The sequence below is a fragment of the Indicator indicator genome, chromosome 5 (assembly GCF_027791375.1).
Source record: "Indicator indicator isolate 239-I01 chromosome 5, UM_Iind_1.1, whole genome shotgun sequence".
NCBI classification, from domain to species: Eukaryota; Metazoa; Chordata; class Aves; order Piciformes; family Indicatoridae; genus Indicator; species Indicator indicator.
Window position 1 is genome coordinate 29,087,445 of NC_072014.1, and position 22,745 is coordinate 29,110,189.

The following is a 22,745-nucleotide window of genomic DNA, read 5'->3' on the forward strand; positions in this document are numbered from 1 at the left end:
AACAGGGATTCTATTAGGACCCGTAGCCAGGGACAGATGTGGATTACACTTGCTGTGAATCCATCTTTGATTCTTGCCTAATGATACACAGTGGAGTCCCAAGCAAGAGCTCTAAAACATGTGACGTTGAGGGCCATCTCTGGGTATATTCAGAGTCACTCTTGGAGTTGCTAGAGTGCTAATAGCATCTTGGAGGTGATTTCTCATTCTGCCTGGCCTGAGAGGCAAGGCACATTCTTCTGGCCTCTGTACAGTTATTCCTACCTGGTATAAGGCTGCAGCACATTCCCTTTAGCAGCACAATTTGGCTCTTAAGTGTATGATGACATTCAGAAATAATTCTGATTAAAGGATCAGGATCAAGACCAGGACAAAGATTTCCCTTTGAGTATTCTGATCTTTGGAGACAGCTTGCTTCCTGGGTGCTATAAAGCTTATGCTGCACAGAAATTATGCCATTTGCTGAGAAACTTGATTGCTTTTTTTGTTTGTTTGTTTGGGTTTTGTTGTAGTTTGTTTTTTGGGTTTTTTTCAAAGTAACTGAAGACAGAAGTACTCACTAAAAGAAGTATCTGCACATACTCAAGAGTCAGGAAATGGTGAAATCACTTCCCTTTCATACTTTATATGTCAAACAGGTACCTATCCTTTATATCTCAAACAGTTACCTAGCCTTGCAGCATATCAGAGACTGTAGCAGACTCTATGCTTCAGACATAAGGAGAGCCAGCTGGGCTGCCCCATGAGGTAGTGACTTTCTTCAGTGCTGCTGAGCCATCTATATCCCCCAGCATGAATAGCATGTGGAAGTCAAATGAGAGCCCTCTTAACAAAGCTCAGAGGAGGGAGTTCAAATCCCTCATGGGAGTTTCTCATGCTTGTCCTGTTCTGCTGCCAGCCTGGAAACCTGTACAGAGTTGCATCAACCCAGGTGGTAAGACTCTGTGGAACAGCTTTGCATGTTGCAGGGAGTAGAACTTTAGGAGATTTTTACTGAACAGAAAACCTTAGGTTTCCCCATGGAGATTAGGGATGTGCATACTGAAGTGTTGGATGACAATATAATCTATAAAATTCTCATCTGAAGAAGTTAAAGAATGAGGCGATGCTAAAGAGTGGGAGATTAATCACTCCTCCTCCCCTTCCCTCCCACTTACGTAGTGGATCATTAGGTCTCAGGAAGGTTTTAATTCTGGCCCTGCCATGAGTACATGAAAAAAATTGACAGGAGTTTCACATGGCTGGTGACTAGGTCATGTTAAGATCTGTATCACAATCCAAGCTCATTAGTGCAAAACAGCAAGACAACAATGCACCCTTCTGGGAGAAGGGGATATTTATCAAGTTAGGCTTTTATGGGGGATTATCTTGTCAGCTGTACACACAGCTCTTGCCTCCCTCCACAAGAGCTACATGTATAAGCAAGAGACAAGGAAAACTGGTGTCCCTGAGCATTCCCCTCAGGTGAGTCATCACAGCTTTATGTCCTGGACTGCTTCCTTCAAGGAGGATTTCCATCACAGAACCTTTGGGGTGAGAATTTCAAAATGAATTAATCAACGGAAGTGATTAGTGCTGAAATAATGTGTCTCTAATGTAAAGCCCCTGAGACTGGCCTGGGTTGGATTTATTCCAGTTTCAGACTGCTTTGTGCCTGAAGTTATTTGCTGTGAAACTATTAGGAACTGGACATTTGCATCCAGGGCAACAGGCTGTGACTCACCCTCAGACATATTGACACCGTACTAATTTAGGAACCCTTAGGAATATGTAAACCTCATAGAAATCTTCTAGTGTGTAAACTAAGAATCATTTACCATGTAAATAATAAGAAACTGTAACTGTGGTCTTGAGAAAGAAGAGGTTAAAGAGAGCAGTAGTCAGTCTATTTTGCCAAACGTATCAGACAGCATAGAGAGCATGCTCAAAGTTCAGCTAAAAGCCATAGGATGGACACCCCAGAAAACCACCAGGAGACCCCCATAGTATATAATGAGCATGGATGCAGGAGATTTACATACGTAGCAGATTCCATGAACTAATATGAATATGTTAACCACTTAGAAAAATTATGATTATGTATGAGAGGTAAGCATTTATTCTCTGAATTTTGTTGGGTTTGGCACTCTTGGGTGGAGCTATCACCTCTGTGTCTGGTGCTGAAATAAAGAAATGCTTGCTTCCTAACACCTCCTTGGCCTTGGGGAGTTTTCTTGCCATATTTGGTAACAACATATTAAACTGATGTTTTGTTTTTTTTTTTTTTTTTTTAATGGAGAATGCTCATGAGAAGCTGCTTTTTGTTGAGAAGAGATTAGGTGTTGTCTGGTCTTTTGGGGTTAATAGGGGAATTCTTGAATGCTGGTGCTTCAAGTGATGTTAATCTGTGCAGAGCACAGGGACAACAATATGGGATTTAGATGTTCAGATCAACTGAGCTAAAAATCAAGAATAGGGTGGAAAGGGATTTGGCTTAAATATTTTATCTCAGTTCAAACTTAAAGAATGTAAACTTTCAAGTAGGAAAATAAAAAAGAAATCAATTAAAGCCTTTTTCTTATCCAGGGTGTTTAAAGGAGACGGGGGGAAAAAAGCCTTCCTATTTTACTGTTTCTATTTTTTGTATTACTGATAAACAAAGTTAGAACTAGCTCAGAACTTAAAAATCTTTAAAAGTAGCTTGCAATGACTGTGGTATTCTTTTGCAAATATATAAAAATTAATTAATCTGTTTTTTTTTCCTCTCAATTTACCAAATCAGGCACCAAAACTCAGCACAATTCCCTTGCAGATTAGATTAACAAGAAGTACTATTTCCCTCTGCCTTTTACCAAGGTGATTCTACTGGTAACTGCTTTGATGCAGTGAATTTTAAACACTGCATCTTTTTTCTATGAAAAATGCTGTTGAAGTGTATTACAGGTTATCAAGTTCACAAAAGAGGTTCACTCTGGAGTTACGGTATATTATGCTAACTTTTGGATTAGGCTAAACTTTCATAGTTAGGGAAGAAACTCCTGGATATAGGGTCTTTGTAATAGAAAACTTGGCTGACTTACAGGATCAGGAGGAGCAGTGGTATAATTTATAGCCTACTCAGCTTGGATTTACACTTCATCAGAGTACAGTATCAGGAGCAGTGTTACATTGACAGTCCTTCCTTTTTTGTTTGCTGTGTAAAAACTACACATTATATAGTCCTAAAACAGAACTACTCTTTTCTTAATGGGAGAACAAGGATAGCTGATGTTTCCCAAAAGTGTTTTTAGAAGCACAGCCTTTGCAACAGCAACAACTCAGATACTCCCAAGCCCATTCAAAACCAGCAACACTGAATATAAATCCCCTGATTTTAATCTGTTGGAGACCAGAAACATAGGAAAATCAAAGGCTGAGCTCTCTTGAGGCAGAAGGCAAACTATGGGAGCTCCAAAAGATACTGGGAGGGGAAAGTCTCTTTTAAAGCCTGGTGGCAGTGCATTTACCATGGATGGGGATGAGGCCAGTGAGGTTGGAAAGGTACCCTGGAAGACTCTGCTCAAAGTAGGGCCAGCAGAAGGGGTAAAGTCACTTTATTATTTGAACATGTTAGTTCTGCTGATCTGGAAGAATATAGCAGTACAGTAGTTGTACTGTGCCCAAATCAACCAGTTCAGTGACAGCTATGTCACCCTAATGTCATCTAAATAGGAACTTTATTGCTGGATCACATTTGCACATAACATTAATGATATTTAAGTCTTCTCCTGTCCCCATGCAATCCCCCATCCCCTTTATGTTTACTTTGATAGCAGAACAGAAACAAACAGTCGCTTTAAGGCATTTAATGATTATAAAAAACACTTTGTTTTGAAACCTTGTGTGGTGTGCATGAACTTCTTTCAGGGAACACTGATTTATGCTAGTTTGTATCCAGTCTGACAGCTTGTCAAGTGAAAGATCACTGAGATCAAAAAGGTTTTTTTTCTTTCTGTGCTTTTTCAGAGTCTGATTTGGAGAGGGAGGATTCAGAGAGCTTCCAGACATTACTGGAAATCGAATAATGGTATCAGGAATGTCTTCCAGTAATTTTCCAGAAACTAATTATTTGAGATTACTGACTAGAAAAAAATCATGTATGCTGTTATTTCTGCCTTCTTTGCTGTTGTTGTTGCTGTCTATCTTAAAGTCTGCACCACTTTTTTGTGGGTGTATAGATCCCTTTCAGGCTTCAGAACTGTTTTTTGCCATCTACCATCTTCCAACTGTGAGGAGAGAACAATATTGGTAATATTAGCAAAGAAATCAATTCCAGGCTGAGACTGAAGCTTTCTACTGATTTGGTTTGTGCTCATTATTGCAGTATAATTAACTACTTAGTTGCTGGCATTCTGTGCCACCAGCAGTGTTAGCAGGAAACCAATAATGTTTAAATTTATTTAAATACATTTGACTAATTAGATCCTGGCTTCAAGGAATGCTGTGAACTATTGATGAACCCTAGCTGATTAGTAATGCTAGTAATTTTGTGGTCTTGAGCAGGTTTGGTGGTGTTTCTTAATGGTGCTCCTGGCCTTTAAGGTGCTGGATAATCCATGTACTGAAAAGAACACTGATGTTGGTGTCTGCTAGAGGGGATTAGTGAATGGAAGCACTGAAGAGACAAGTTCAGTCTGTGCCAAGAAAAGGAAACTGAAAACATACTACTGTTAATGTGCTATTATGTGCCACTGTGTACCAGAAGGCATGTACTGGGTGTGATTTGGCTGCATGCAAGGTTCAACACAGCTATTCAGGAGGGATTCAATTGGCCATGTCCTGGCTGCATTGCCAGTGAGATTTGACTATGAAGCTTGCAAGCTCTGGTCAGCTAAACCCTCAAAATATTGAAGTTTTCTGATTTGCAAAAGAAAGCCCAGACTGGTCTTTATAAGCCCCTGAATTATATCTTTCCAGCCTTGCCAAGTATTTCACAGGAACAACCTATGTGGCATTTTGACATGTCTGAATTGTATAGATTATGCATAGGCATGTTTTCAAAGACATTTCTTAGAATTTTCTGAGTTCCCTGAGCATTCATTGCAGGGAAGGCAAGAATCATAAGAGGGTATAATAAAAGTTTCTCCTGGCCCTATGTAATTCATTGGTCATACAGTAAATAGTATCTGTGACACTGTCTAGTAAGCTGGATGCTAAAGGACAGACCAGAAGCCCTGCACTTCCTTGTCAGTGCCCCTTACTTTGACGCTTTCTTTTCCCATGAATAGGCTGTTTCCAACCTGACTTCTTACCATCTTCTCTGTGTATGCACAGTTTGTCACTCCGTGATAATCTTGGAGGCATCAAGGAGCTATCAGCATGAAAATAAGAGGTAGGATAAATGATTATAAAATTTGTGGAGGACAGAATGACAGGGTGAATCTCTTTGGCAGGATTTTTGTTCCCCTTCCCAGAATACTGGGGAACTCAGAACTTCCAATTAGGGCAGAGGTTCTCTGTGTTTTCACACATCCATCTCTCATTGGCCTTGCATCAATCATTCATTGGCTTGTGCAAATAACTTCTCCCAAACAATATTTTCCCATCAGAAACGGACATTGTCATCAGCAAACCTGGTAGAATATTTCATTGTTGCCTGATTGTGGCATTTGTGCATTTCCTGGATGACATGGCAAAATAGTTCCTGTGTTCCCTGCTCTAATGAAGCTGGAAAGCTAAGGTAAAGCCAGACAGTAAATGGGGCTGTGTCCTAGGAATTTTTTTTTTTTAATTTATTGCAGTCTATGCAGGAAAGAACAGAGGGAATGACAAACAAGGAGCACTTTTCACTACTTTTGGACTCTGGTCCAGTCAGGTTCAACCTAGCTGATGTCGGCAGTGGCTAGAGCAATGTCAAGGTCATTCTCAACAGACAGTCAATCAACAGATAGTGATGGGAGCAAGCCCCTACCAATGTGGTATAGCACAGTCTTCTTTTCATCTGAAACCCCTTCAAACCCTCCTGCCTGCTCCTGTGGAAGTCTGGGAGATTCACTACAGTGGAAAGGAGTTGCTGAGCCTTTGGTAATGAAGTTGTCATTGTCAGACTTCTAAAACTAATTAGCTATTTAGCGCAACTTACACACTTAGAAAGCTTATGTTGACTACCTGTTCCTTCAGAAAAGTTTTAATACATAGGTTACAGTTTAAGCAGATACTTGTTTTCTGGAAATGTTATCGAGATGTCTTTGTGCGTAGCCCCTGGGTTAACACATCTAACCATGTCTAGGTCATCCCAGATGAAAAAGGCTTATCTGAGGAGAAGCAGTGTAGAATTGTGGGGATGCCTGGTAAAAAAACTATGACCTATCCAAGAGCTTCTGGAAAGGTTTGACCAGCTTTGGGAAACTGCAATATGTTGGCTGATCTGAGTACTTAAAGACTATGCCTATATAGAAAGTAATCATGGGTACAATAAACAGCAAATACCTGAAAATTTGGCTTACCCATGCCTGGTTTGAACAAAATAGTGTTTACTTGCTTCTTGGTGAACATCAGCCAGCAGTGTGCCCAGGTGGCCAAGAAGGCAAATGGCATCCTGGCCTGCATCAAGAATAGTGTGGCCAGCAGGAGCAGGGAAGTCATTGTGCCTATACTCAGCACTGGTTAGGCTGCACCTCGAGTACTGTGTCCAGTTCTGGGCCCCTCAATTTAAGAAGGACATTAAGATACTTGAACATGTCCAGAGAAGGGCAACAAGGCTGGTGAGAGGCCTTGAGCACAAGCCCTATGAGGAGAGGCTGAGGGAGCTGGGACTGTTTAGCCTGGAGAAGAGGAGGCTCAGGGGTGACCTCATTGCTGTCTACAACTACCTGAAGGGAGGTTGTAGCCAGGAGGGGTTTGGTCTCTTCTCCCAGGCAACCAGCACCAGGAGGACACAGTCTCAAGCTTCACCAGGGGAAGTTTAGGCTCAAGGTAAGGAGAAAGTTCTTCACAGAGAGAGCTGTTAGACCTTGGAATGTGCTGCCCAGGGAGGTGGTGGAGTCACCATCCCTGGGGGTGTTCAAGAGGGGATTGGATGTGGTACTTGGTGGCATGGTTTAGTAGTCATGAGGTCTTGGGTGGTAGGTTGGACTTTGATGATCCTTTTCCAACCTTGCTTTTCCAACCTTGCTGATTCTGTGATTCTGTGAATGTGATACTTGTAATGGAACAAATCTCAGATAAGGAGATCAGTGAGATTTTCATTCCTGATAATGTAGTGGTGATTGTTACTTTCTGTGATGGCAAATAGCTTCTGCAGGAGCAGTGTGCTAATTTGACCCACGTCTTTTTAAAAGTGCATGGATAGATTAAAACTACAAATTCACATCATGTTCATGTGGTCTCAGATTTCCTTCTCAATTTACAATAGCTCCTGCATGTGTATATTGAATGTTTTGTCTTTGTGTTCTCTCATTATGTTTCTTCAGTTCCCTGCTCTTAAAGTAGAGAAAGGCTTTGAAATCAATTGCTGAAATGTAGTTCAGTTTATGGTTCATAAAGGGCTCTTGGAAACCATTTTGTATGGAAAGTGTGATATAAATATAGGCAGCATATTTATTCCCTTTTCTTAGCTTCAAAATTATACTATTAGGCTGGCAAACCTGTCATATGCAACTTAGCTTGCTGAAGCCCTACCTACCAAAAGGCACTTAAGTAGATACTTAAAATTAAGCAAGTGATTTAATCCTGTCTTATGCAGTTCTTAAGCATAGGCATAAGTTTCACTGAAGTCAGGGAAAGTGCATTAAAGTTAAGTATATGGTAAGCACTGTGTTAAACCAAGACCTAACCCTACTTATTTTCATATCCACTCCTCATTCTGAAAAACAAGTATGTTAAAAGAGGCAGTGACATCTCAACTTCTGCCCTGATTAAATGTTAAAAAATCATGAATCCTAAAGCAATTGCATTGCCATCATACTTCTTTCCTTCTATGATTAATCTAGAGTTTGATATGGCTTTCTATAGGATTAATATCTTAAGAGCAAGGTAATAGGTAGTATGACATTTAATCTATTTGATTAAAATCCATACTAAAAATGTCCTATAAATAAAAGAAACAATCGAGGCAATCATAAATTATCTTCATTGTTGCAAAGTGATGGATTTAGTGGCTACAGAGGGTAAAATCTCATGAGCTCATTAAAAGCTGTAAGAGTTTTTTCCTTTCACAGACCTAAAAGACGTTGTGGCCTACGGCAGGTTTTCTCACGTTGGTTTCATTTAATCAGTTGGGGAAAAAAAAAAAAGAAACAGCAGATTTTATATATATATATATATATATATATGTGTGTGTGTGTGTGCCTATTTAATTTTTCACTAGAAATGACCAGATCCAAATAGGGATCTCTTGCTTTAAGTTTTATCTTTGGTGTTTCCTCTGAGTTCAGCATTATGTGCCTAATGAAGGAGAACATTGGTTGGCTGTTTTTGGGGGTTTTGTTGGTTTTGGTTTTTTTTTAATTAATAGCCAGGATGAAACTGTTACAGGATCTGAGTCTTCTTGTCTCTGCCATTGACCTCCAGTGTGACCTTGCGTAAGTTCCAGGAGGTCTAATTTTCAACAGCTCAGCATCAACCATCAAAGACATCTCAATGTATCAGCCACAACCACAGTGCCAAATTAAGGCTTGGATGCAGTCCAGTGGACTGAGTGGACTCTTCTGAGTATTTACCCAAAAGCATTATTACAGAGTTGCTTGTCTGGCACTCTGAAAATCTGCATGCAAGGGTAGATCCCAAACCTTTTAAGGCTTCATTGTGTTCCTGAGATGCACGTAGGGGATGCATTTCTCACTTTGCAAAAAAAATCTGTTCCTGTCCAGAAGGTCTTCACTTAGCATAATAAGTTACCATTTTTCCTATTCAATTAGAAAACCCCTTTTTACTACAGGTATTAACTTTTTTTTTCTTTCTGTTCAATTCTAGTAGGTTGAGAAATTTAGTTCAGTGATGAAAGGAAACTGAAGTGGACAAGATTTTCATCCAAGGTACTGGGAGTTCCAAGAGCTTTCCTTAGTGCTTTCCTGCCTTCTGAAATCTGTGCTGTCCATTTGACTCCTCACAATTCCATGAAAACCACCCTCCAAAAAGGACGACACAGATGTACAGGCTGTACTTTAGACTCTCTTGCACTGTAGCTCTGCTCAGTTGCATGGTCCCCAAGGTTAGGAACAGACAAGAGGCTGCTATGCTGTCTGACAACACTTAAAAAAAAAAAAAAAAAAACAACAACAAAAACACCAAAAAACCACAGTTCATTCATGTGATTAAGGATTCAAATGAAAGGCTTTCCATAAAAATGCATTTTTAATCTAAAAGGCTGCTAGCAGAGAAGCCCCCCATGGTGCAGTTTGTAGGATCTTGTAGGAGTTTAGAGAGATTAAGTTCATGTAAATTCCTTGAGAAGCATCTGTGCAATCCACAACGTGATTTTGCTGCAAGTTTCACCGCAGAAAACTCTGCATTTTAGTGTTAAACCTTATTGAAGTAGCCATGAAAATGACAGGGCAGGCAGTGTCAGGAGCACCAGGTTTCCTGCTGTGGAAATATGGTGGGTATGGGTGTTCTGCAAGTATGAATCACAAGTGATTTTGCTGTAAGTCTTTGTTATCAGTAGAGGGTAGAGAGCCTCTACTTCAGCTGAAAAAAAAACCCACAACCACAAAAAAAAAAACAACCATACCACCTAACCACCATACACTGACCAAGAAATGTCTTCCATTACTAAATTCAGGAGATGGCTACAGTCTGTCTCTTAAACTTTGCAGTTTTGCAATAGTGGCCCAGGCGTGTGTCAGAAACACCTGCTGATGGAGATCTAATAATGCTTTGGACGGATTAATAGTCAATGCTTCCCAAGGGGACCAAAAAGGGAGGAAAATCACATCTTAGCTTCCCTGTGCTTTATTTCTTTGCTTCCTTTCCTTTGTGTATTATCATATTGTATTTGGTTTATCACAGACTGGTCTTATGCAATCCCAAATTACTGAAGAAACCTCACAGCAAACCTCTTGGTGTGTTGATTCTTCATACAACCCTACCATATGTCAGAGTCAGGCCAGAGGTGGGGATGGAGAAGTGTTTTGCATTGTGTAATGTTAATCTGTCTTACAAATTGAAGCAACGCGTGTAATACAGATGAAGCAATCTATGTGACATAGGATGTCTATTTTATTAGCATCTTCACTCTGATTACTTGCAGCATTTTAACATCTAGGGTTATTTGAAACGCTTCAGGGTATCTGAGATAACCATGTGGGCCTGGCAGACATGACATAGGGCTGCCCAAGGCCTTTAGAAATGGCATATGGAGACCAGAGGGGTAAAGTTTAGACAGGTTTTGACATTTGAATCCCATTCCCACTGTCTGCAGAAAGAGCACAAGACACCTAGTGCACATCTAGATGCCTGCATGTAGACACTAAATGTGTCTCAATCTACAAAGCTGAACCATTCCTCCTCAGCAGTAAAACCCATCAGTCCTACCTGCACTATTACAAATACCTTGCAGAGCTCCTTGTAGACACTGAGCTTCTTGAGACCACTAATATTTCTGGGTAACCTGTGAAACCCATCATGCAGGAAAAAATATTTCATTGAAATGTGGGAAGAAAATTCTTGATTTTGAAATTTTTAATTGTTTTGGTTTACTATGAGAGCTACCTCAAAATACAAATTTAGAAGTTTCCATAAGGAAGTCTTCTAGTTTTTTACACAAAAAAATAAGTACATTTCACTAAGACTGAATTTGATTTTAAACTCTGTTTTCCAGAGGGGAGGGAAACAGCTTTGTTATTCAGGCTGATTGTGCTCCAGGCAAGAACTATTACAATTAGGGGAATCTGATGACTACCAGGATAATTTCAGAAATCTGAGACCTGACCTGAAGAATTATTAATTTGCACTGTCCTTTGACAAAAGAGATACACCAGGTACAAAGAAAGAAGCAGCCTGGCATCTGAGGTCAATTGAACAATGTTTCCACAGTGTAGAGATGGGCAGGCTTATGTGCAGAGCAAACTAAGCAATTTCTCTTAACAGGCATTCAGCCTCTTCATTGTTGAAGCCAAGGGACTTCTCCCATTGATTTCTTTATAAATCATAACACACTGAAAGTATCCAAACCAGGTAGCTAAGTGGAGTTTCTTGCTTCAAATCAGAGTAAAATGTGTCTGACTGATATAATATTTGTTTTGAAGGTAATAGTTTAGAATGGAGTGAGCTGGAACAAGAAAAAGGTTGATGTAATTAAGCCTTGATATTTTGGTTTTGTTAGCGTATTTGATTTTGTTCTGGTTACTTTTCCCCAAATAGACCAGTTCACCATTTGTTTGTAATCATGATCTGTGGCTGTGAATGAGTCCATACAGCAAACACAGTCTGCCTTTTCCATTACTGACTTTCACTTTCCCCTTGTACCTTTTACATCTCGTGACATGCTTCCAGTTTTATGCCTGCATGCACTCTTAACAAGGTTTGTCTGGACAACTATTTACAGGAGCTTCCTTGTTTATCCTCACTCTGTACTGCTCTTGAGCAACAGGCTCAATAGATGCTGAAAGCATCAGAATTCACTAACATCAGAAACAACTAAAAGTTCTCAGCATCACATAGGCCTTGGTCACCTTTTTCCTGAAGTTTTGCTCCCATAGCTTATTTCATCCATGGAAACTGACATAGCCACAAGGACTATCACTAGGGTCACCCTGAAAGGGAGAGCTGCAACTTTAGAGTCCATAGAGTCTGTATTGGTATTTAGGGTTGATTTAGAGGTTATTCTCTGTGGGGTTTAAGGGTTGTTTGGTTTGTGGGTTGGTTGTTTGGGTTTTCTTTCTCCTCTCTCCCTTAAGCATTACATAAGTGTATCTCCATGTCATGGGTTGAGCTGAATCTGTAGATGGTATTCAGTACCATGCTGCTGTCATGCCAGCTTCAAAATTAAAGTGCTGGTTGGAGCGAAGTATCATGGGGCTTAAAGTTCAAATTGTAACATGAGAGGCTGCATGTCAGGGGTGGGGGGAGGTTGCTGGCTTCTGCTGCAGATTCTGCATTTTGCTGTGATTTTCTGCAAATAGGCTAGGGTAATTGTGTTTTGTATCATTTCCAGTAAAACTCTGTATCTCAACCCAGAATGTTTTTTGTGATACTTTCCCTCTAGCCTGTGTGGGGGGAGAGGGAAATTTGTGAGGACATTCAGGTTTACTTGACTTGTTCAAAGGATAAATCTGCATATTTATTTGCCTTTTATTCTAAAAAGACTTTAATGTAGTTGTAGCAGGCTTAGAAAATGGGATGTGGAACCAAAATCAGAAAAGGTTGTTCAGATATTGACAGTGTCCTGCTGGAGCTGGAGGCTTGAAGAATGGGTGAAAGCTTCAAATATACTGTAACACACATCAGGAAGCAAGTGAGTAGAACTAAGAATTCAAACGAGGGATTGAGCTAGAGAGAAAAGGAATTTACTGGATATGTTTCAGCATACCAGAACTTGATGGCAGCCTAGGATTGACAAAATCAGCATACACAGCATTGAGGACAAACGTATTTCTGTTTTGGCTACAGTCATGGCTAAAGGATTTTTTTTTTTTTAGGGTTGACAATAAATACTGATAATACATGGCATTTTTCTGTCAAGTTGAGAATTATTGGTACTGGAATCTTTGTCTATGAGAGAACAACAGTAACATATTCTGCCTCAGCCATTCACACCTTCACAATGAGCCTCAGCTTTCAGTGCACCTGACCCCACTTTCTTTAAGCTACCAGGTTTGTATGATAAATATGTTTGAGGAGATGTCTTCATTTCTGTGGATCCCATGAGCAAAAGTAGGGCTAAATATATGAAATAAATTATTCTTTCTGAGTTATTTACTCAGCTATACTTATTTGTTCTCGTATACTTCTTTTTTACTTAAACTAGATCATTCATCTTCTCTTTCATAAAAGATATTTTAAATGTTTTTTTAATCACTTTGCACATATCAAATGTTGTTAGATTCTTCCGTTATGCCACTGTTTACAAATCCTACAAATAGTATTGTATACATTGAAGTAAAAAAAAATCATTAGCTTTGTTAACTCCATTAATCACAGTCAATCAATAACATTAATGAAGACTACTTAGCATCACTGTCAAATTTAGCACTAAGTCATCTTATTACTAACTTCTGTGGAATTACAGCCCTCTTCAAATTTATCCCCCAGTACCATGAAATTTTATTTGAGGTCAACATTTTCCCATGAATTTTTGAAATGTAAATTCAAAATGCATCCAAACTAATTTTTTTTCTTTTAAGCTTTTGATTCTAATTGCAAAAGAGCCTAAGGAGGAATGGAATTTGAAAAGGAAACTGAACATCTACTTTTGTGCTTTGGCTGATATACTCCAGCCTCCACTTGTTAGAGGTGTCATCCGAGTACGGATGGCCCAAATCCCAAACAGGGCTTAGTCACCAGGGATTCAAGTCTGACACAAAGATGTTGACTTGGAGATTTAAACACCCTTCCAATATGCAGCTTTAATCATCTCCAATGCACATAGACTTTACCTCACTGTTTCCATGTAGATTATCTTGTATATATTTATGGACTGGATTTCCACATTTTGCGGGCTGAAGGGAAGGTGCTATTAGGTGTATTTATAGACTGTGATGAGACAGATACTGTATTACGCAGGCCTGGCATGATAAAGTTAATTCTATATGGAGCTACAGAAAGGTTAAAAGTTTTTAATTAAAAATTTAGTTCATTTTTTTCATCCCAATGTTGACAGAATTTTAACTGGGTAACACTTCTACCTGTCCTGCTTGCACATATATCACATTTCTCAAGCATGTTAAAATTTAAAATAAGACCTTTAATGTTACACTGTTTTCTGCTTTTGATGCTATTTTTTATTTTCCTTTTTTTTCTACCATTCTGTTTTTTTGGCAAAGATTAGAATTGTCAGTATCTAAAATACCTTGAAAAAGATATGTCTTCCAATAAATCTTTACAGCCAAAAATGAATATAAGAAGTGCTATAAGAGTCAGCTTTGCAGCTAGCCTTCAAAAGTATCTATTCACATTAATACATATCAACCATCTATATGAGGTACCCAAATCCTCCCCAAGCAAGATAGCTTCTCCTTAGAGTTTTTCCCATTCCTCCAGTGTAAAAAAAATTCAGTTGCTTATTTCAAAGGAGCTAATCGTAGATAGACATATTTCCTGTATTTCAGTTCCCACTGTTAAAATGTAAAGCTTTAATTGTCTGTTGGGCTTGAAGTCAATTAGTTTGAATTTTAAGAACAAAAACTTGGAGTATCTCCAGTGTGGCATCCCTTCAGTCAGATAGCCTTGAAGCCTTTCCCCACTCCTCATGATTTGCAAAGTAAGACATTTTTGTTCTTACATAATTAACTGGCAGTAAGTTTCAGGAAAAGGCAGTGAGGAAACACTTTAGAGCTTTGAGTAGTGACTTGTCTGAGCCTTTACATCAGTTCCTTTTAGCCTGTTCTGTGGCTAACTTCCCAGATTTATTCTGGTGACAAATGCTGGATATTAGTTTAACAGGTCATAGTCACTGATTGGACCATAAATACAGAAATCCCACCTCTGAAGCTTAAAAACCCCAGAGCTATTCAAGAGGGAGCTGAAATTCAGCACGACAATATGGCATAAGATGTAACTCTTGGCCTTCCCTTACAGAAACAGCCTTTTCTGATCCTACTGCATTTCCCTTATGCTGAAAGGAAGGGTTGTTTTTCCTTCAAGAAATCGAGATATTTTAATCTCCGACACCAAACTCTTTTTGGAAAGGAAGGGGAAGTAGGGCTGAGAAGCTATCAATGCAAGTCACTGTGGAATGACCTGGAATTGGTTTAGAATCATCATCAGTTTTTCCAGGTGTCAGTGACATTTCCTATGGCAGTCTGCTGCACTGACCTGAATTTCTAAGGGAAGAGGCTACAAATGAGAGCAACTTCATTATTGCAATGCTTTATTGAAGTCTTTGAGGGCTAACTAAGAAGATATTTGCACTGACCTTTACAGCACTGGCCTGAGGCTCAGAACAACTTGGTAATATTCATTGCCAGTAAAGCTCTACAGAGATCCTTCACACTGCAGCAGGTGGGAAGAAGGCAGATTGTTACAGCAATGGCCTGAAAGGTTTCCAGGTACAATGCATCAGAGATTTGATGTGCACCAGTAATTGGGGGCTATTTTCAGACCTACTTGTACACTATGCTCCGTCTCTGCTTAGGTGCCCAATTGCTCTGTGCTGAAACACTGACATCTGCTTAGTTAAACTTTAATGACTGATATTACAGGTCTTTGCCATGTCTTGCTCAGTTTCCAGGACTTGGATGGACAATTTTATGTCAGGGAACAGAAACATAAAGGTAGTGACTGGGGGCATCTGGTCCCAGCTTGCAGGCAGAAAGCAGAGACTCAGCTTTAAAGTGTGCAGGGGAAGGAGAGGATCACACATAGAAATGTCAGAGTGTGACTAATTATAGGCAAATACATATCATGAATCAAGACCTGAAATGCTGAAGGTATTTTAATATAAGATCGGATATTTTTGTTTGCCGTCTCCTAGCAGGCCTCCTCTTGAGCTGACATAGAAAATGTCTGCTGCATCAGAGAGGGTGGTCTCTTCTAACCCATCAACAGGGTGATCTTGTATTGGAAATACAAGGAAATTGGAAATTCCTGAAGTCATCACCCAATTATTCTCCTTTCCAGGGTTGTCTCTGACAGGTTCTTTTTTTATTCCTCCTCTGCTAGCTCTATGTCACTAAAGCTTTCCAGAAGTGATGGTCAGCATAGTCTGAGAAATGTGGTATTTTCTTCAGTTGTCAGAGCACAGAAGTCCCAGTACCAATATTAATTTTTATTTTATCTCAGGAAGTCTGTTCTGGGAAAAGCACCAGAAAAAAAAAAAAAAAGAGAAGAAACCTTTGCCATGTAGATGGGAAGGAAATGCACTGAGGTGAATCTGTGTGGTCCTTGGAGTCCTGCTGCTGTGGATATGGAAGTGAAAAACCCCCTTGCTCTTTCTGTCGGCGGGACCAAAGTAAATCCGAGCAGTCTCTGGAGATGTGGAAATCAGATGAGATTGGCCCCTCATTTGGCAAGAGATCAGTTTTCCACCACTGCTTTTACCTTCCAAATAAAGATCTCCTGTGCCTGTGTTGAGGGATCTCCACTCCAAATCACAACTGTCTGAAGAGCATGTGCCTTGGAGAGTGTTTCCATATTTGAAGCTGTTTTGCTGGTTGCAGATACACAAAAATCACACAAGTCATTTCTGGAAGCAAATTCCTTTTAGCTTCCTTCCATTTGCATTTTGCTCTGTTTTTTAGCTTTTAGGTTGTGTTTGGTTATGTTCTTACATCTTCTCTTTACAGCTGTGATAAAACAAACTTTAGAAACAAGAGAAAGTTGAAGTTTCTGTGGCTCAACAGTAGGAGCTTTAACATAAACTATTTCATGACTCAAACCCAGAACATGAGTAGGGCCAGCTGAGCTGGATCTCTGATGTTGTTTTCCCCTCTCGTTATGGACTTGCTCAGGATCTTTCATTGTATCAGATATTTGCATTTGAGTTTTAGCTTCAAGAAAGCACGAATCTCTTGATGAAACATAATTTCCAGGAATAAGTCTCCACGGTGGCATGCATCAGAAAGAACAAACCAAAACATGTATATTTTTACCACATCCATTGAAATAGTGTTCTTAGAGCTTTCTGTCAAGGGGAAAAAGGAAAACTCAAAACCCCACCAAAATCTTACACAGAAGCTCTTACTGCTTTTTTTGCAAGACCACCATGATCCAGAAAGTTGTATCTGACAACCCATGTAAGACTTTTTGCAGCAGGGAAGTGGAATACCTGAAGTGTCCATTTGTTGCTCAGCAATAGGCCTCCAGTCACATAGCTAGACTTCACTGCTGTTACCAGCAGCAGTTTTCACTCTGTATATAGACATTAGAGGGGTAACATGTAAAAGAAGTATGCTATCCTTTACTATAACTTTATTTAAAGCTACCCTATTTGCCAAAAATGTTAGGGTGCTATCCTACTTCAAAATATAAGCCAGTAGCCAGTCACATTAACCTCTTTAATAAAATGAAAACCCAAATGTGACATGAGAGGCTCAAGAACTTAAAATGAGTTCATTGTACTATGCACGGAGCAAATTTCAGATTCAGGATGAAGGTCCAATTACAATACAGATTAAAAAAGATTTGTCATCTGCACAGAAAAACTTCCAGGATGACAAAGTTTAGTCCCCTGCTAATACCTACATTATATAATCCCTGTTACATTTTTTAAAGAAACTAAACTAAAGGGATTTACTTTAAAGGGGGTTTTAATTAAAAAGGAAAAAAATGAAGAAAATAGATTGGGGCTTAGTAAAAAAGGAAAAGAGAATATTGAAAGCTTTTCAGTCCTGGTACAGACAGGCAGATAAGCCTTGAAACACGAAACATAACAGCTTCTGTGATCTTCTGTGTGAAAGCAAGGTCGCCAAAGAATTTAAGGAGAGCAAGGTGAGAGGATCAGTTACGTGCCCAGCAGAAGCAGATAGGAGCTTTTGCTCCCTTTTATATTAACTGGAGAGAAGCACAAGAGGTAGTGTAGGAAAATACCATCTGTAGTGATAAAGCATCCTGTAAACCTTGTAATTCTGTGCCTCCTGTGAAGTGTGCTAGAACTGCAGCAGAAGTACATGCCAGATTTGATTGACACTTTGCCAAGGAAAGGTGCAAACACAGGAATGAAACATTTCCCGTCCTCTCCTGATAGCTCAAGTATCACGCACACATAAAGGTTACTGGGAGCAACAAGTCTTGTTTCCCAGGGAGAGAGAATGCAGCACCACGACTCTTCACATATGGAAGTGGTAATAAAGCAGTGAGTTAGGTAAACGCACAGGCCTGAAGATTAACAGCAACAACAGAGTTGACTTCCCTGCCATCACAGAGCCAGTTGCAAAAATTGCATGCTGTTCCTACCTGATCTCTCAGTAAATCTGCAGGGAGGTGCAAGGAAGACTGTGCTCTGAAAAATGATGCACCCTACAAACAGCAGCTCTTGCCTTGTCAGTGTGGGAGTGTAACACTGGGCTTCATGGTTTGATATGCTTTGATAGTGCATCAGGACCAAAATAGTAATGATTTTTCCTGGAGGAGAGGACAGCTTCTGAAGTCACAAGGTGTAGTCAATGGAGCTCCAGGTTTCTTCAGCATTTGCCTCAGCCTCTTGTTCCTGCTTAATTATATTGAAATGATCAAGAAGCCATTAATTTTGACTCTCCCAGTTCCACTCCCTGCTGGAAGCTGAGCCTTCACAAAACTTAAAGTGTGAAGGAGGAGAAGAAATACTTCAGTATATGTTTAGAAGCTCCAGAAATTTATTGTTACACTAGGAAAAACAATCTTGAATTTTACCTAGCTTTAAATATTATCACCTTGATCATATTTCAACAATTCTTATCTTGCTAACAATTAGCCACCTAGACTACCTGTGATGTGTTTATCTTGTCTATAAAAGGTCAGGAAAATTTAGGGTGATTCGGTCACCTTTAAGGTTAGTGGGGAGGCAGGTGCATTGCTGCCTTATGCCCAGAAGTAAATCTGGTTGGTGACAGATGCTCTCTGCAAGGTTTAATAAATAAATAAACAAATAAATAAATAAATAAATAAATAAATAATAAAAGCAAAAGCATTTCAAGACTTTCTGGCTGAATGTCCTATATCCCTTGCTAGCTATTTTCCAATCATTAGCTTGAAAAGGCATTGGCTTTTATCTTTCCGTAATACCCACCTTTCCTTCCCTTCTTCCCTCTCGGTGTCTGTCCGACTGCCTATCAATAGCAGTATTGTCATTCAAAGTGCCTGTTCGAACCTCCCTGCCTTAAGCACCAAACAACAGTCGTTTGGGTGGCAAATTCCCTCCCAGGTCGAAGGTTTGATAACACACAGATCACATCAGTCTCCTAAGATTTGTCCTTATGAAAGTGGGGAGAAAAATGCTACTTTTGATTTCAGTCCTGCTTTTAATTCCGGAACGTTCCCTGTTGGTCACTTATGATATGCACTATGTAGCAGCCAATGCTCCCCACCTCTCTGACAGGCTCAGTGGTATTCTTCCTTTCGCAGTTAGGAAGACTGAATTTCTTTCTGTTTTTCGTTAGCTTTATTCCCTCAGCAGCCAAATAAACTCTGAAGCTGGGGAAGGCAGCGGTTTCCTCTGCCTTGACTCCTACGAGGAGGCTGCAGCCGCACTCGCGGGTGCGTTCTGCCACCACGCGGTGCTGCTGCCACACTGCCACCCCCTCCGCATCCCTGAGACCAGGGCCGAGCCCAGCCCTGCCAGACGGTTAATAAACCATAAACGCAGCCTTCAAGCTTGTCTTCACCCCTGCGAACTGATGCAGCCTGCAAAGCTTCCTATAGACAAATGCATTAAAAGCTCTTGCAGAGAAATTAATGAGCAGCTAAGGAAAAAAATCTGCCTAAAGGAGGGCCCATGCCTCTCTGACAGTCAGAGGCAGCAATAACCTTAAATGTGGGATTTCACGTTTCTTCTGTTGTTTTCATTTGTATTCAGGAGAGACACAAGGAAATGGTATCAGTTTTTAAGCAGTCATTACAACTAGCAGCCATTACAACTAGTCTGGTCCATTGACAGTTTGGGGGATGCAGAGTAATATTTTGCACAGTTACCACCTGTCCTCTGGCTCCTGGCTTGTGCTAAGTTCTGGAAAACTTTACCTAGTTCTTCTGACTCTATAAGTGATGGTAATGTTAGTAAAGTTAAAGGTTGCAGGCAGTATGTGTTTAATTACTTTCTAACATATTTTCTACATTCCATTATCTTCCAGGAGACTCCACCAGGGAAAATTTTTCTCATAGACTTGAACTTGCACAGTTTATCCTGGTTTTCTGTAAAAGCAAAGTTTGCAAGAATTTAAGTATCTCTGCCACTCTTCCCTTCTGTTTGAATTCGTGTGACACAGTAGAAGTTTTGAAGACCTGAAATTCTCACACATTTTGCAAAATTAAGACTCTGTTAGTGCTTTTAACCAGAATAAAGAGTGGAGCATAAACTGACCCTTGATTAGATATCAAAGTACGCACTTGGGAGGGCAGCTGGAAGACATAAATCCACAGAATCACTCCTTTTGATGTGCTTCTTGCGAAATGACATGTTATTCTTCCCTATGCAAGCAAAGATAAAGCAACACAAAATGAAGATCACAAGGTGGTTCTCATGCTAGTGCAATTTCCAAATTTAAGTCATTTTTATAAAGTCATGTTAGTATCCTGAAATGGTTATAATGGCATCTGGCCTGTCTTTTTGATCTAGATACTTCTCTTATTTCTCTTTTATAGTTTATTGTAGCAAGAAAGAATAGGCCCCGAAAACTTATGATTCATTATTTGTACCTCAAAAATATTTATATTCTTGTAAACGTAGAAAGAAAGATCTCTTCCAGACAATTAATTTGTTCCACAAAATTATTTCGTATAACGTCCAATACAGATATCCATGTTCCTAATGCAGAATAGTCTTCTGCATTGTGATAGTCAAGCCAGCAAAACAGTTTTAGAACAAAATTGTCATTGCCTGTAGGTACTAAGGAAATCTTGAAATCAGTTCAGTAAAAATTGCATCTAAATGAAAAGCATGAGCAAAACCACATACCACAAACAGCGGTGATGCATTACCAGAAGACTGGAAAATGTGCCAGCTGTATCAAATCATTCCTTTATCACAGTACATCAGAGTTTGGAAGGGACCTCAAGAGATCATTGGGTCCAAACCCCCTGTGAGAGCAGGATTGCTTAGAGTAGTTCGCACAGGAATGCATCCAGGTGGGTTTTGAAAGTCTCCAGAGAAGGAAACTCCACAATCCTCCTGGGTAGCCTGTTCTGGTGCTCCATCACCCTCACTGTAAAGAAGTTTCTCCTCATGTTGAGGTGAAATCTTCTATGTTCAAGTTTGAACATGTTGTTTCTTGTCTTATCACTGTGAACCACCAAAAAGAGCCTGGTCCCCTCCAGTTGACACTCACTCCTCAGGTATTTATACACATTTATGAGATTCTCCTCTCAGTCTTCTCTTCTCCAGACTAAACAGCCCCAGGGATCTCAGTCTCTCTTCATAGGGGAGATGCTCAAGTCCCCTAATCACTCTTGTGGCTCTCCGTTGGATTCTCTCCAGCAGTTCTCTGTCTTTCTTGAACTGGGGAGCCCAAAACTGGATGCAGTATTCCAGGTGTGGTCTCACCAGGACAGAGTGGAGAGGTAGAAGAACTTCCCAAGACCTGCTGGGCACACCTTTCTTGATGCATCCCAGGATCCCATTGGCTCTCTTGGCCACAAGAGCATGTTGTTGTTCCATGGAGAACTTGCTGTCCACCAGCACTCCAAGGTCTTTTTCTGCAGAGCTGCTTTCCAGTAGGGCAGCCCCTAACCTGTACTGGTGCCTGTCGTTATTCCTCCCCAGATGTAGGACCTTGCACTTGTCCTTATTAAACTTCATCTGGTTTGCTTGCACCCAGCTCTCCAGCCTGTCCAGGTCACATTGAATGACTACATAGCCTGATGGGGTGTCAGCCAACCGCCCCAATTATTAAGGAATAAAGATTAACCAAAAACTAAGACTTTATTAAAATCTTTTGAACCATCAGTCTGAGTCGTGCTGCAATGGGAAGAATATGTCTGTACCATATGCAAGCCAAAATAAGTTATTCCCATACAGCCATACCTGTTCCTATTGGTTCATATCCTACACTAATAGTTTTCATTACGTTTTTCTTACAGCCTCTGTTCTCTGGCATTTTTTTTCCCTCAAGTGATGAGGGCTAAGGTTTCCATGCCACTTAGCAATTCAGTCAAATCCATCTTACTGCTTTTCTCTTTTGGTTTTATTTCATCTTCTCAGTTTCATCTGCCTCTGACTCCCTGAAACAATGCAGTTTAGCTTGAAGACTTTTTTCATATTATTAATACAATGGCTATTAGCTTAATCTCTGATTAATATTCATGTCCTTCTTTCTCAGCTCCAAGCAACAACCCCTGGAAAGTGTCCTCCTTTGATATTTATTCACTAGCTGCTGAAGGTCACTTTCTGAGAAACTCGTTTCCTTCCCCAAAAGTCAAAAGTTTCTGGATGGATAGATGGATTATCCAGTCCTCCTCATTTATAGCTGCTTGCTTTAAGTTTGAGGAGTTTGGTGTTTTGTTTTGTTGGGGTTTTTTAATTGAAGAAGATTTAGAAATGCTTACTGGAGTTCACTGTTTGTTATTCAAACAGTGTGTGCCAATGTGTCTTGACAAAGCAGCTGTGCTCTGAAAACGATGACAGTTCTACCCCCTTGGGCGGGAAAAGGAAACTGCTGTCCAGGCTCCAAAGATCTCTAGTGACATTAGAAGAGATTTTCATGAAGTGGAAGGCAAACACCATTAAAAGCTGTAATTTTTGCACTTAAGAAATTATGCATATTTAACATGGTGTCTTTGAACTCGTGTCATCTAAGTAGAAAAACAAACAGCTTTTTTGAGAATTTGAGGATTATTTTACATGAGAATTTAATTTGTTTAAATGGAAATGAATATGGATGAGAATATTTGAGTAGCTTCTGTGTGTTTGTCAGTCACAATTGCCAAGCAGGGACTAATCTTGGTGATTAGTAAGGGTAGTGATAAAAATATGCTTGTACCAAGTATGCCTCCTGATTGGC